The following is a 16,794-nucleotide window of genomic DNA, read 5'->3' on the forward strand; positions in this document are numbered from 1 at the left end:
TGGTTGTGGTACTACATCCTAGTCTGTAGGACCAAACACGGTGACTAGATGGGGGTGAATAGGAACCTCACAAAAATTTCTTGCAAAACTTGATGGCTTTCCCCTACTTGATCACCCAACGCTCCTCAAAGAAAAAGAAAGTAGAAGCAAAACGAGACAAACACAAGGGAAACCCGCAACCTTGTGACTCTATGGATAAACTATGAAGACGAGGTTCGATATAAAGTCAATCCATGATCCTTGTCACAAAAGCTTAAAACTTTATAAAGAAGACTAAAAGATGGGCATCGGGCAAGAAAGATCTCAAAGTTGATGACTTAGAGGCAAGGGAATGCAATACACAAATTTGTACTATTGTATGTGCATTTTATGCCCCTAGCAACTAGAAGATCAACCTCACATAGCAATGAAAATTTCAGCTCAAAAGGAGAAACAAAAATCATAAACCAAAAGACAAACTCGCAAGGAAACGTGGAGCCAAAAGAAAGAGACTAGAAGGAGGTGGGCACGAGCGAATAGAGAAAATGCGCTTCATTAATCTCAAAGGTAAGCCCTATTTTAGGCGGATTACAGGAAGTTTTTCCTCTCCAAATACTCTAACCTATTATAAGACTAAGTCTATCCTCTCCTCTCCCCTAAAGCCTATCTCTTGGATCTCAAATGGCTAGCACAAGGGTTACCACCAGCCAACCCCTTCTATTTATAGGCCTAGAGGGGTTGCTTAACCCTTAAGCATCATTGTACCCAAATTACCCCTTGCTAAAAATGGTCTCCCACCTACCACAGGGGCATTTTGGTTCGAATTTTGCTCCGTCCCTCGAACGGCCATGACACCTTCACAAATTAGCTTTTCCTCGACAGTAGGTTCGTGATAATGCTATGTGCACTCCATCCTTCCACGGTTTTGAGACCAAACCGCGAAAATGCTTTGCACGCTTCTCAAAGAGTGACTTGTTATTGCTTGACTTGCCCTCAAGCAAGCATCTCAATGTTGACGCGTCTCTTTCATATTGCGATCTTGACCGCCGGCAAGTCTCTCCCTCTCCTGATTCCTCGGGCCACCTTGTCACTTGCACCGTCATCCCATGCCTCGCTTGACCTTGTCAACACACCATCTTCATCAACCTTCATCCCATGCCTTGCTTGATCTTCATGTGTGCAGCTAGGATCACCCTTGACTCAGTCCAGCCTCCTTGATCATCCGACACCAAGCATCCTACTCGGCCCCGATCGCCTATTGTCGACCGTCAAGTTGCACCCAACACCTGCACATCAATAGACAAGCAAATATGTTTCTCCAGAGCCAAGTAATATCATCACATGTTAGTCCAAATCAAATCCCAATTGAGAAGAACAGTAGTGACCCAAAATGTGAACACCAGATGTTCCGGTGTGTTCATCCTCTGAACACCGGAGCATCTGATGAGTACATCTCCATTTTGCACCAAGAAAAATCCCTCTCTGGAAAATATAGTCTGGTGATTACTTGAGAATACACTGAACCATCTGGTGAGTACATCCCCACTAGAACCAAGTTTTGCAACCTCACTGGAAATATTGGTCCGGTGATCACCTTTTGCCTACACCAGACAATCCGGCGCTCACTTTAAATTTGGTGTCAAAAACCTTCTCTGAGAGAATTAGTCTGGTGTTGTCCTGCGGTGATCACATTCCCCTCACCGGAGCATCCGGTGAGTTCTTCTGCTCGAGGCACATATTTCAACCTCTCTGAAAATATTAGTTCGATGCTTACCCATGCACACACCGGACCATCCGACACTTGGTTCAAATTTTGGCATCAGAAGACCTTCTTTGTAGAATTTAGTCTGGTGCTCATATCTGTCATACACCGGACTATTCAGTGAGATAAAAAAACCCACACACCGGATTGTCCGGTGAGTGAAAACCTTCTGCACCGAACTAGCTCTAATTCCTTGCAACTTTGGTTAGACAAGATTATCATTGCAGTACATACCTGTGCATTGGTAATCAAACAAGTACTCAACCAAAGCCACACATTGTCAATCACTCATCATAAAGCATAAAAAAGGCACATCTCAACTTGGTTTCTCAATCCCCCCCTTGGTGAGTGCATTGACAACATCACTAAGAACAAAAGAAGGAATTTAAGAACGCACAAAAAGCTCATCGAAAAGAAAAGAAAGGCAAGCCATAAACTCCAAAAGCACAAATGCAAAAGCTCCAGCTACCCCTTGATGAATGCACATTTTTCATTATCAATTCTCTCCATCATTCAGTATGCAAGAAATGTCTTTTTGGATTCATGCATCTTTTCTCCCCCTTTGGCAATGCAAACATCAAGGACTAAATAAGATGGAAAACAAGAAGATGCAAATGAGATGCAAACCTACAAAGCTTCACATATAAATCACAAAGCACTTGTAATAACTAGAGATGTCAAAGCACTAAAAAGAGTGAACAATATAAGTCAAAAGCGTACACATATTCAAAATGATTTCATGGCACAAGCACTAAGAGTATAGCAAGTTTTTTTTATCATTGTTGTTCGATTATCCAAAAGATGTCACCACAAGAGCATCCACAATTTCATGACCACTGCAAAGATTAGAGATGCTAGTGCTATGTCAAGTTCAACTAGGCAACCACGTTCTCCCCGATGGGCTATGCAAACACCCACATATCAATCCAAGCCTTAGTTTGACAAGATGAATAAAATCGTTCTTAGTACAGTTAAAAAGCATTATTAGAAAGCATCTTAAGCTTTAGCATTGTGATCAGTTTACTATCCTCAAGTGAACTTAAGCAACCATGGGTTTACTTCTTTGGCAAACCACATGAGCATTAAGCCACTGTATTGGATTCATGTTCAGCTCATAGGTTGATCATTCATTTCATTTTCTCATCAAAAAATTCAAGATATGCAATTTTTTCACAAAGCCAAAACAAGTTGTGTCTTTGCGACACAAAAAGCACATGCTTTCCTAAGGGTTAATCATGGGCTAAACATTTACATAGACAAAGGTCAAAGATCCCCAATCCGCTGAAAAGAACAAAATAGCCTAGCACAAGCTTTTCACAGAACTAGCCCTAATATAAACACTGATCACATTAAAGCATCTACTCAAGGGTGACAAGTGATTAATATTCATATTTCAAGTTCATGCTCAAGAAAATCAAGCTTGCTCAATAGATTTCATGCCATGTCTCAAAAGGAGTCTACGCTTGCACAAATTATTACACATCCATTCTCTAAAGCACAAATTCAAAACTACTATGAGAAAGTACCAAGAACATATAAGTGAAGCTTGCTAACATTATTATCTGACATGATGCTATGCAATCAAAATGCAACAAAAGTAAGATAGTGTAACACCCAGTTTTAAACGAACAAAATCGGGCACAACACATGTATGCCAGGATCAAATTTCATACATGTGCTTACATCATTAGTAATATCATTACAGTACTTTTATTACAACATCGTATTTAACTTAATACAAAAGGACCCGAGGGTTCAAAGAAAACGCAGCGGGGAAACTAAAGGGTCTTCAGCGCCAGTGGCTCCATCTTCCATAGGCATCGACCGGGAGCAACACAGCCTAGAACAGCAGCTCTGGGTCGAAGTCATCGTCGAAAGCTCCAGCTTCATTGCTAGCTTCTGAACAGCGGTAGAATGCAGGGTAGGGGACAACAAGTGTGAGTACAAAGATTGTACTCCGCAAGCGTAGGGAAAACATGATATGCGGCTTAAGTCAAGGAATGGCTTTGACACTGGCTAACAGCACTAAGAAACTACGATCTTCCTATGACTCCAACATCAGGCATCCTATTTACTAAGTGAAAACAGACGACTGTATCCCAAGGTTTGACTCATCGGACTCCATCCGACTACCAAGACTCACCAGATAATTCTATTATCTGGCTACCCCAACGCACCATACCAAACCCTGACCCCAACTAATCTTGAAGAAGTCCAAGCTTGCTCTTATCCGTGAGCACGGCTGATCGACCAGATTGACACTCTGCAGAGTTTGCACTGCTTTCCCCACGACTCGTGATTCCCTTGTTGCTCCAAACTTCCGGGGTGTGGAGGCGAGGTCTCACTACAAGGCCTTTACAAAGCTCCCTCTAACCTGCAGGCACCCACTGAGGTTTCACCGCTAACAGGCAATTACATTGCTGCAGAAGCCCCCTCTTGTGCCACTTATACCGACCTATGGTGCCCACTAAGCTAGAAGGTGACTAATTAGTTGGTCAGGCCGTACCCATATAGGCCTCGTGGTTGTGCGGTTAAAACTTGGTTACATGCCCAAGAACCGGTCCTTAGGACCCCACACAGATACAAACACAAACATGCCATAGGCTCCACCTCAACCCATCCATTCTGTTGGGGACAACCTATACCATGTTGCTACAAAAAGAATTACCATCTCCCAACATTGTTGCATAGTTCGTTAATCAATATTAAGATTTCCCAACCAAGACTGCGCTACCATAGACTACCCATTTTCATAACATGATGAACAACGGCGACAAGGAAATATTGATTCAAAACTAGTAAACCCTAACATAGGATTCATGTTTAGACAAGCATATATTTTGAAGGTTAAAAACTACACCTGCAAATTCTAAAACAGGATAAATATGCTCAAGGACACTTGCCTTCGACAGGGTGCTGCTCAACATCCTCAAAAGCTTGGTCTTGGATATTGCCGAACTGCTCAACTCCTAATCAGAGAAGCACCACAACCTTACCAGGACATCACCCCTCGAAGGCCAAGTCTCCTTAGACTTGAGACTGAGCTCTAGTCGTGGTTGAGTCGTAGGACAGCACATCAGTAAAACGGGCATAACTCTCTCATACAAAATCCGTTTTATGCAATCTTGGACATTCTGGAAAGCTTACGATGAGCCCTTTCCAATGGATATGAGCTTGACCAAATATTACTTATCATGTAGTCAGATTTAGAGGAATAAGGTGCTGCACCACTGTTTTGAATCTAGTTGGGTCTTGTAATCATGTTGGAGTCGGAGTCCAGGTTGCGTACGCATCTTTCCACAGTTTCACAATCCTAGGTCGACCTCCTCACATCCCTACTATATACACAGTAGCCGTCGTAGTTTAGGCTTGGGTTTAGCTTAGATTATTCTGTTTTAGATAGTTTCTCCGTTTATCGGTTTGCTAAACCCCAACTCGAGTACTTCATTAGTAATTAGCAATATTCAGATTGTATCTACCTGTTCTTGCTTGCGTTCTCGATTCGCTTGCAGGAAAAGCCTTCTTGTTGGCGAGGTCAACCGTGTCTTGGCAAGGTTGATAACCATGGAGTAGTGGTGTAGTGGTTGCGAGGGTTCTCGATCTATTTTGTTCAGAGCCTTTGGATCATCAACGTCGAAGCTCCATCAATTGACTTATCATATTACCTTTTGGAAGATCGGGCAAACGCGCATCAGTTTGTAGTATATCATTTTTGAATATTCTCTAAAATTTTGGACTGCTATGACATGTTATGTTGTTAATCGTGGTCAGGGAAGTGGAGTGTTCTACAGTTGGGAGGAATGTCACGCACAAGTTAATGGATTCATAATCCTTGTTCTGGCTGAAATCATCATTATTTTGCTATGTAAGATCAATGTGTCAATTGTCAGTACCCTTATGCCTATTTTGCTACGTTAGATGTGACTTTTTTTTTGTTAAATATGGATCTAACGTACTCAATTACAATATTGTATGTGTATGCATTCTATCTATCGACTCCTTCATGGTTATCTCACTCTTTCGAAAACCTCTCTCCCTCCCTCGTCGGCTTTATCTCTACTTCCCTCCTTTCTCAGCTCTCTATATGTATACTACTCAACCGCTTGTCGCCATCGTATGCAGAACTTCCAGGAATGAATGGCACTACCAACCATCGATCCAGCCCAGGTGCCAGAAGGAGATGTAGTGCTACCATCTACCATTAAAGAAGGTAGCCCGAGCCACTACCTCAACGTAGAACAAATAGACGCCTGTGGAGTCGATGAGGTAATTCATAAGTAGATGAATGCATCTCTTCTGCATATTATCGTATAGGATCCTAATAGTTTTTTCGCATGTGCGCATATGCTTGATGCTCCAGAGGGTCACGACAATGAGCAATCACAGGCGCGGCATCGTGTCCGAGGTCCCTCGAAGATGCCTACCGGCGATTTGTGATCACAGAGATTTCTCCAGTAGGGGAGCCAACTGCACCTAAGAGAGTTCTAGGGCCATAGAAGTCAGTCTATGGGATTGTTGTTAAGAATCACGTGCCCATCATCTACAGATTATGGACTGGCGAACGAGGTGATCCGCATGTGGTTCCTAATTCAATCAAGAATGGCATCTTGTGGCCCAACATATTATAGAAGTTCGACTTCCCTGAAGGGATAGATATGGAAGTAGTTAAGTGTAAGACGCTAATGATCATGGGCCTTTCATTTAAGAACTGGAAGGACACACTGAAGAGAGCATATTTGTAGAAAGGTACAATGCCAGATTTTCGCAAGTGGTCACAACTGGAAGATCATTGGCAAGCCTTTGCAGAGTACAAGTCATCGGAAGAAGCACATAGGTTGAGTGTGGTGAACAAAGCGAACTCAAAGAAGAACATCTACCCCCACAAAGTCTACAGTCGTGGGTACGTGAGGAAAGAACGACAGTGGCAACAACAGCTAGATCAACTATGAGAGAGAGGTATCATGCCTGAGATGGAGGGCTGGAGCAATCAATCGACGCACTTCCTTCTTAGGAGAGGCGCTTCTTACTCGTCTGATGGAAGCTTATACTTTATGACTTCCAATGACTAGGAAGTGACGCAAATGCTTGCAAAAAATCTTGTGGAAGCGCATGAGCAGTCAGCACAAGGCTCTTTCAAGCCAAACAGGGATAGGGACGAGCTCACTTTGGCCTTGGGAAATAAGGAGTGTGGTGGTCACACACGAGGCTTTGGGGTGATGGGTTGGAAATATGGATTCCCAGGCGAAGTCGATAGTTACAAGAGCTGAAAGAGATCCTAAGAAGAGCAAGATGCAGAACGAGAGGCAGAACAAGCTAGGATGATGAAAATGCTAGAACAAGCGCTAAACAAGGAGAGGGAACATACAGAAGAAAAAATAGTACAAGCAGTAGCACAATCCCTCATGCGTGAATGAGGCACCATTGTGTACGAACAGGAATGGCCGACAATGTCTCCTAAGTTTGCGCGCTCTAGTCCCAGTGGTCGTTAGAGTAGCTGTGCATCCACGGGAGTTATGGGAGCTAACCCCATCACTTATCCCGTGGACCTCATCACCGCACGGACACCGTGTAAACTACACATTGGTGCTAGGAACATTACCATCAAGAGGGCTTCCGGTGTTGCTTAGCCCCATGGCTCCCATGGATATTTGCACGGGCGTCTGATACCAAAGGGACATGCCACGGTTGAAGTAAATGAGGCAGTTGACCAGTACCGCCATGTTGAGGTGGACAACCCATAGAGGAGGGGGCGAATACTATAGGAGAGAACGAGCACACATTCATTGCGTGGGAGAAGGTCTACATAGTGTTTTCACCAGGTACAGCTCTCGAGACTCTCTACTCTCTACTCTCCACTACACCCCGGGCTGCCATCACCTCAAAGATCTCCCTCTCCTCAGCCATCTCCCAAAAGAAGTTCACTTCCTCAGCCATCGCCTTGAAGAAGTCCATCACTCAAGAAGCCAGCACCATCAACAAGCTAGCCATCAGCTTGAAAAACAAGATCAGGTTCTGCAACATCTAAGCAGACGACATCACCTAAGAAGCACTTTCCTGTCCTGGGTTTGAGTTTCAATGCCTCATAGATCACCGATTGTGAAGTGAATAAGGTCGGCTATGAGAGCTATCTAAATCGCATTCGGCTTAATTGAACATGCCGACTGGTTATAAAGATGAGAGCTAGCACACACCTATCCTCCGACATGCCATGTGCTCATACACATCTAAACTGCCCATCACACCACCATTCGATTAAAACAAATGCAATTCTGGTATTCCCGGTACTTGCCTGCTAGGATCACACATGTACCTTTGCATACGTTCATCATAATAAGGAATAAAAACTATAAAAATTATATTACAACATGGTTCAACATAGGTTATCAGAGTAGAAGTAGCTAGTGTCAAGTTATCCATGAACTTGACCCATAACGAAGACTAGAAACTATATTACATCAAGTTCGTTCAAGTACAACGTTCATCTAGATAAGTAGCGGAAAGTATACAACAAAATAACAAAAGTTGTCAATGATGCTTTTTCCCTTAAGCATCACAGGGGTTAATTTCGTGTCACTTGGCTTTACTCTTGCCCACCACCAGCATCGGCAGGGTAATAGTAGCCAAACACTAGCTCGTCCTCACCAACAACAAAAGCTCAACAAAAGAATCACGAGTACGAAGATACTCACAAGACTTACATATATGGGTATATATTCCTGACTAGAAGGATAATTCATTTGGTTGTGGCAGGGAAACTAAGTCATAAGCTAACATATTTACTGAAGTACAATTTTCATCATCTTAATATGTACACACCTAAGTATGAAGACTTAGGCGACTCAACTGATATGATCATATTCGTTCTCAAATCCTACACATAGCTTAATGAGTAACCTTAGCTGAACCCGCTGATCATCCGAAGGAATCACATCAACCTTTTTGTTTTCACACTCATATCCGATGAGCATGACAATCCTCTCAGGATTATCACGTGACTCTATCACGAAATGTCAGGACACCAAGCATGCTCATGATTGAGAGTGCGGCAATTGGAATTGATCTTACACCCTGCAGGGGGTACATCTCACACGACATGAGTCCATCCTCTCGAACTTTGTGGTAACCTTTCTCATATGTGCTGCATTAGATCGGCCCATGCCTATGCTGCCAAGGATAGCTAGTTTCCACCGGGGCTCTTCCCCATTGGACACCCCTAGCCTCTTTGCCGCCCCAATGTAAACTTCTCCATATCATTATTTTTCTTGGCACATTACATGGCCATAGTTAGTCGATGCACACATATACGATATTCAGCTCATCCATCTCATACACGGATATGTGGTAAGTATGATAACTTTGGGCATAGACAAACATTGGTACGGTATTTAATCAACTCAATCAATGCTACGACATCCGAGACTCCTTTCTCATCTGTCCCTACCACCCACTCAAGTCTCGTAACCAACACACTTACCACATTGATTCAACCTTCATCGTAGAGTTTGTATTACATGTCCTACAACTCGCGAACGATGGCGACATCCACCGCTTGACTTCTATCGATAAGCTAAGCATTTATTGACCACTAGACTTGATTCTATTCATTACCCATGGTTACAAGGATAAGGTTACATGTATATAGGTGCTCCATCTAAATAATGAATAGGGGTGAAAATAGGTCGGATTTTTCCCGCCTACCCGATCGCTCGAACCGTTTTAGATGCTAATCAGATCTTAGATATCTGAAAGGAATCTCGGATATCGGATTGGATCTCGGATAGTTGTATCAGATATCGGATTCGGATGTAGGGAGTCAGGTATCCTTCGGATATCAGATATCCTAGGATAAAATCAGATATATTCGAAGACTATTCGAGCATATCTTCCGAAGCTCGTAACCTTTTCATATGGAGTCAGATGGAGACTATCTTTATATGGAAATTATAGCTATCGATGAGATCTACAAGTCTATAGTAGATATTTTGTTTCATTTGAAGTTATTAATATGTTCAAATAATTAATAGAAGCTTCAGTCAACATATTGAGTACTTGTAACTTCTCCGATTTCACTCTATCATAATTTCTTTCATGGGAGTATATTGCTGATTTGTTTGTTGGAACTTTAATGTAGTTGAGTTTTAGATACGTGGAATAGTTAAATAATCATAATATATGTGATATATATGGTTGTTATTTTTACTCAATATCCGAATAAATATTTGTGACCGATATTGTCTACATCTGACTCATCATATATTCGATTTGTATCTATTCGTATTTGTAACTTAAACTATCCACATCCATATCTCGACCCTATTCACGAAATTCCCAAACTGAACTTATCCAATATCATCTGTGTTCGGCTCCAATTCTAATAAAAAATATATGAGATTATATATGTCGGTATCGATGCGATTACATCACTAGTAATGAGGTGATAGCTGGCTAGCGCTTGCCCCTATATATGGTCCCTGGGTTTGGTGCCTATAGATAGCACCGAATGCTCGATCAAAAAGGCACCAGTTTAGCAGCTTGCCCCTCTCCATTCATAGCACATTGCCGTCTGTTCTCTTGCTCAACCTATCAACCTATCACCAGTTAATTTGCTCCATCAGCCACGCAAGCCATATATAATGGCTTCCGCTGCTGCCGCTCTTAAGGGGCCCGCTGTTGTTGCTGTGTAGGTCGTGCTGGTGATGTCTTGTGTTGGGCAGCCGGCGATGGCGACATACTGAAGTGAATGTGCCTCACAATGTAGTTCAACATGCAATGCTGAAGTAACCAGCTCTTGCGGGAGCATCAAGACCACTAAGAGCATATATAATGGGTTCTTAAAGCAGGTATTTATGAAATAAAAAACAGGTTTTTTTTTATAAATCACACTTGCACAGGTACTTATACAGAGGGCAATATGTTTACTTAAGCACCACTGCTTATATTAATATTAACAAGATAGTATTCATATTTAAGCAACTGCAGTTTTTGTTTATCTTAGAAATTAAAAATTTTACATAGATACTTAACACTCTCTTTTCTTAAAATCTAACCATAAACACTTAGGCCGTAAGTATCAGAGCTTCCTGCTCCAGCGGCTGGCCCGGCGCTGACTGCTGCAGTTATTGCAGCAACACCTGCAGTAAAGCCACTGACAGTGCATACAATACTTCCTCCGACCAAAAATATAAGTCATTTAGGATATTCATATGGTCTACAAGATAAAACTTTAATCATCAATTTTTATAAAATTATATTATATTAATTAGAAAGAGTTATATATTATAAAATTATTTTTGATGATGAATCTAATAGTATCAACATTATGTTATAAATCTATATAGATTTTTAGCTATTGATGGTGAAAATTAAAAATGTTTGACTTAGAACAAACCTAAAATGACTTATATTTGTGATCCGAGGAAGTGGTTGCCATCCTTGGTCTTCCCGCGCGGGAACCAATTTAACAGCGGCTGCTACAGCAGCTGTACGAACAACTGAGTTCTAGTGCCGGGAAATGTGCATCGCATGCGCAATGCAAACAAATGCGTGAATTTTTTAATATTATATTTTTTACAGAAATTTTAAAAATATTGTACAAATTTGAAAACTTTCAAAAATAACCCACTATTGTGAGATGGTTTAACGAAATCTAATTTTTGCACACTGAACTAGAGAAAGTGAAAAATATGATTATCACTATTTCAATACATGAAAACTAGATTTTTTGCTCATTTAAATATAGAAAATATTTTCACAGGACCGTTGTGAGAAAATCGGAGTTTTCACACAAAATGGGTAAGATGAGCGAAACTCAGTTTGGACAGTGGAGTTATCATGCTCCAAAATTCATAAAACTTTTTCTATAGGTCATATATTCGTTATAAATCGATTTTAAAAAGATTCACCTCAATACCACATGTAAGTTTCAAAATAAAAAACTCCAATTAGGACTACTTTAAGAACTTATAGAAATTTTTAAGGCCTCAAAGAAATTACCAAAAATCTAGAAAAATTCACTAATATTACTCTCAAGTGGCATAATAATTTTTTAAATTATTTCCAGCCCTAGGTTACGTTGTGAAAAACTGAGTTCCTTTGCAATGGTCCATTTATATGTGTTTTTATCATTTCATGTGATATTTTCTTTTTAATTCAATTTGAATTCAAACATGTGCAAATTCATCCAAACTCTTATGGAATACATATAAATATGAATATGCACAATTTTAGGCGTGACATCAAATAAAAAAAATGAAATGTCGGCAATCAGGCAAGTACCTGCATAAAATTACATTGAATGAAAGAGTTGTGCGCAAAGAGTTCAAGGCCAAGTTTATAGCTTCAAGTGACTAGCTTGCAGATGTTCTTACCAAGCTGCTGCCTACTCCTCTATTCAACAGGCTATGAAGCAGTCTAAACATGGCGCTGCCCTTTCCAGATTAAGGGAGAATGTTAAAGAGTTTGAAGTGTATTACATTTTCTTATCTCTAACGGAGTACAACTTATCTCCAATCAAACACAAACGCTTGTAGTGGTATCTAGTTTAAACTCCATGTAACATGTCTATATATTAGCATGGAGACCTCATGAATAGGCTTAAGATGAAATCATTTGTTTCACATGATTTATGTATAAGTTCATTTAGGTTTATCCTAAGTCAATCCTTTTTATCTTTGACCATCAATAGATAAAAAATCATCTACTGGGGTTGGGGTGGAGGAGAGTTACTTCCCTCTAAGTCGCCGACGGTGGGGAATATATGACTATGAGATCCAAGGGGAGACGATCTATAATAGTTCCAGTGGGTAGGCATGCCGTCGACGTAGTGGAGGGGAGCATCATCGGCAGGAGCAAGAGGAGGAGAACTGCGACGGCGGGTGTCGTGGAGGTCTTGTACTGTCTGGCAATTGTTGTAGCTAGCTACCTATGCCTGATCAAGCTTCATTCTCAATCGATTCTTCTGTTACAAGGATAGCTGCATACATGGGCCTATATCTATATATAGTAGCAAGTGACTCTCCAGGTGCCTCAAGAGAAGAGCGATTATATTGCTGATTAATGCTACATGAATTAATTTGGCAGCACTAACTCTTGGAGGACTTGATTAGTTTCTATGGGATAATGCTACGTGATAATGCGATGATGATGGCAGTGCTGCGTAATTGAGAAAAGATGTTCGATTGCTGACATTTATGTAATTGTGTGCAGGTACTTGTCCGATTGCCGACATTTCATTTTCTATTTGATGTCACACCCCCCCCCCCCCCCAAAAAAAATTTGTGCACATTCATATTTATATGTATTTTTCCATAAGAGTTTGGATGAATTAGTGCATGTTTGAATTCAAATTGACATAAAAAGAGAATATCACATGAAATGATAAAAATGCATATAAATAGAGCATCACAAAGGAACTCACCTTTTCACAAATTAACCTAGGGTTGGAAATAATTTTACAAATTAATACCCCGCATGAGAAAAATATTAGTAAGTTTTCCTAGATTTTTGTGAATTTATCTGAGGCCTTAAAATTTGCTAGAAGTTCTAAAAGTTGCACTCTTTGGAGTTTTATATTTTGAAACCTACACGGGGTATTGAAGTAATTTTTTTTAAAATAGATTCATAAGGAATTATAAGACCTAAAAAAATTTGTGAATTTTAGAGTATGACAACCTCACTATCGAAATATAGAAAGATGGGAGAAAAAATGGATCCCGTGAGTACTGTTCATCCAGCCCATTTTCGCTAGTTTTCGCCAACGTTCCGTGAAAATATTTTCTATATTTTAATGATAAAAAATTCTAGTTTTCATTCATTAAAATAGCAAAATTTATATTTTTTTGCTAGTTCATTGTGCGAAAACTAGATTTTACTAAACCATCTCCACTACTACAAAATTTATTTAGTCTCCTCTACAGATGGATGTATGGAGCCGTCTGTACAAAGAGTACCACAGACAGCTCCAAAATTAGAACCGTCTGAGAAAATGACAACGAGCAGTTGCAATAAAGCGGGACGCTACAATACAGATGGTTACAAACTACAACGGTCTGTATTGTTCCTTTTTAACAGACGGTTCCAAATTAGAATCATATGTACTATTGATAGTAATAGTACAGACAGTTCTAAACTAGAACCATCTGTAAAAAAGGAACAATACAGATAGTTCTAAACTAGAATCGTCTGTACTAAGTACAGACGGTTCTAAGTTTATAACTGTCTCTACTAATAGTGTCTTAGTCGTTTTGAGCATATTTTATATAGATTATTTTCTTATAATAGTCAGCAATGAACAATAGTTGAGATGGTAAGGAAGGTTCGTGCGAGGTTAGAGGTTGCAGGTTCGACTCCTAGAAAACACACTCGTGGTATTTCGTGTGAAAATCGTGTGACTTATGACCGTGCCTACATAATAATATAGGGGGCTGATGTTGGTAGGAAAAATATATTTTTAGATTTTTTTAGCTCTGAAAAACGTAGGACACACAGTTCAAATAACGAGCCATCTGTAAAAATCGATTTGTACAGACAGTTCCAATAACGAGTCATCTGTACAAATGATCTGTACAGATAGTTTTTATACAGACTCTTTTCTACAGGCAATTCAAAAAAGTGTCCTTCACAAGGTTTTCGAACCGTCTGTACAAATCATTTTTCTACTAGTACTCGTGACCGTGGGTTATTTTTGTAATTTTTCAAATTTGTGCAATATTTTTGAAATTTTCGTAATAAAGATAATATTAAAAAAATCCACGAATACGCAGCGCAATGCAAACAGATGGATTGATGCATGTCTGTCCGTTGTGTTTCAGCCGTTCAAATAATTGTGGCTCTGCTGAGTTAATCTTGTCAGGTCCAACAGGTATGTAAGTGAGTCATTCCTATTTGATGCTGTCCTTGTGCATGTAGCTGCATCTCTGTGTGAGTCAGTCAGATGTGAGCGCTTCTCCATGGAGCGTGGAAGTCCATGGTCTGTGAGTTATTTAAATAATCCAGGTCTTACAAACATATCATATTAAAAAAATTAACTATAGAACTAGAACTTACAGCATTAGACATAACTATTACTGAGACAGAATGACTGCATGAGTTTTTGATAGATTTACCAATGATTAAAGAACCGATATCAGCTATCCTTATAAACTATAATAATCAAACGATTATTGTCAAAGTGAACAGCTCTAAGAACAATATGAAATCCTTAAGATATGTAAAGAGACGATTCAAATCTATCAATAAACTAAAAAACTTTGAAATGATAGTATTGGATTATATCCAAACGGATAAAAACCTGATACATCAATTTACAAATGGACTATCACAAAACGTGATAGATAATGCATCGAAAGAGATGGGTATAAGATCCATATGAGTTATAGCATAATGGTAACCTAACCTATGTGATCGGAGATCCCGTGAATTAGGACTTAGGAATAACAAGCTATTGGTAAACTGAAGGAGAATACTATACAACCCACTTGAATGAAGATGCAATACTCTCAGAATCTATAAGGCAAGTTGGCTATTTCCTTAATATATTATGTTACTTTAATTAGTGAAGATGCTATCCTACAAGACATTCTTGAAAAAACACATCTATATAAGCTTGACTGTTAGTCGCAGTCTGTAAGACTAGAGTAATGTCTAATAAGCTCATGAAGAGACCAAGGAGTACGACATATATGCTCCACCTGAGGGGTAGTCTACTAGTAATCAAGTATCAGTTATGACTTTAAATGAAACTCGTTTGCACAAAACTTACAATTCAAGGCATAGTCCATTGTGCACGTTGTGAATGAGTATAGCTTAATGCTCTAGGTGGATGTTTAACCGTAACAAATCTCTATTGAAATGTTGGTATATCAAACAGTATTGAAAAATGGCAAATTTTTGTGGGACTTTGAAATCTGGTGAGAGATTGTTAGATATATATTGGCTTAACCTATAATATTTAAGAAGAATTCCAAATAAATCTCAAAGGCCCAACTAAATGTAGGTGGGAGTACATCTTTTAGTCTCCCACCTTGCTAATGGAGGTAGAGGAAGAACAACTTAAAAGGAATTATCTTCTCTACCCACTTAGCATTTGTGGAAGAGATGACTAGGAGAACACATGCGCACTCGCTCTCCTCGCTGGGCTAGGTCGGGTCATATCCGTGGACGGGGCGAAGAACCCGGGCGCATAGCACCTACATGAATGGTCCATCAAAATCAGGTCCAGTAGCTTACATATGTGCGGCCTTCTTTTGCAGTTCTATTCTTTTACTACGTGGACAAACGTGTGTGTGTATATATATATATATGTATATGTATATATATAAATCGTGATGGTTAAAAATCCGATCATGACACGTAAATGAGTCTGATTGTGGCACATCTCAACCATGCAATTATCTCTATATATATATGTCGGCCGCCACCACAAAGGATATACACAATTAAGGTTTTATCTATTTTTTCTCTACTGCACCGCCACATGTAGTTTACTCTATCCCACTCCGCCGACATGCACTGGTGAACGGGAGAGCATGTTTCTGAAACCTATTGTCCTTGCAAGCCTGCACCAGGAGAGGATAAATAAAGTTTTTGGTAAATGCTCGTCGCGACTACTCAAGATCAGCTTCCTCTATATCATCATGGTCTACTTGCTCCATGTCATCTTCGTCGTTGTCTGCTGCATCGTCATCACAGGAGCCTCTGCATATCACGCTACCAAAGGGTACATGAGCTATAATTAGTCTATATTTAGTCATATTTACCATGTTGGATAGTTTTGTGATATTCACTACTACAAAAATTATTTCTAGAGGCGGGTGATAACTCATTTTCACAGGCGTTTAGTGCACCCGCCTGCGATCGAAGGCCTGTAGAAATGAATGATTTTCACAGGCTCAAAAGTGACCGCCTGTGGAAATTGTTTTCCACAGGCGGTTCCTTAAGCGGACCGCCTGCGATAATCGGTCCCTCAATTGATATTTTTTGAAAAAAAATAAAGCAAAAACTTTTTTTTTGACCGACCAGGAACCCCATGCAGTTTTTCGCAAGTCACGCGTTTT

Source organism: Phragmites australis, chromosome 22 (genome assembly GCF_958298935.1).
Source record: "Phragmites australis chromosome 22, lpPhrAust1.1, whole genome shotgun sequence".
Classification (NCBI taxonomy): Eukaryota; Viridiplantae; Streptophyta; class Magnoliopsida; order Poales; family Poaceae; genus Phragmites; species Phragmites australis.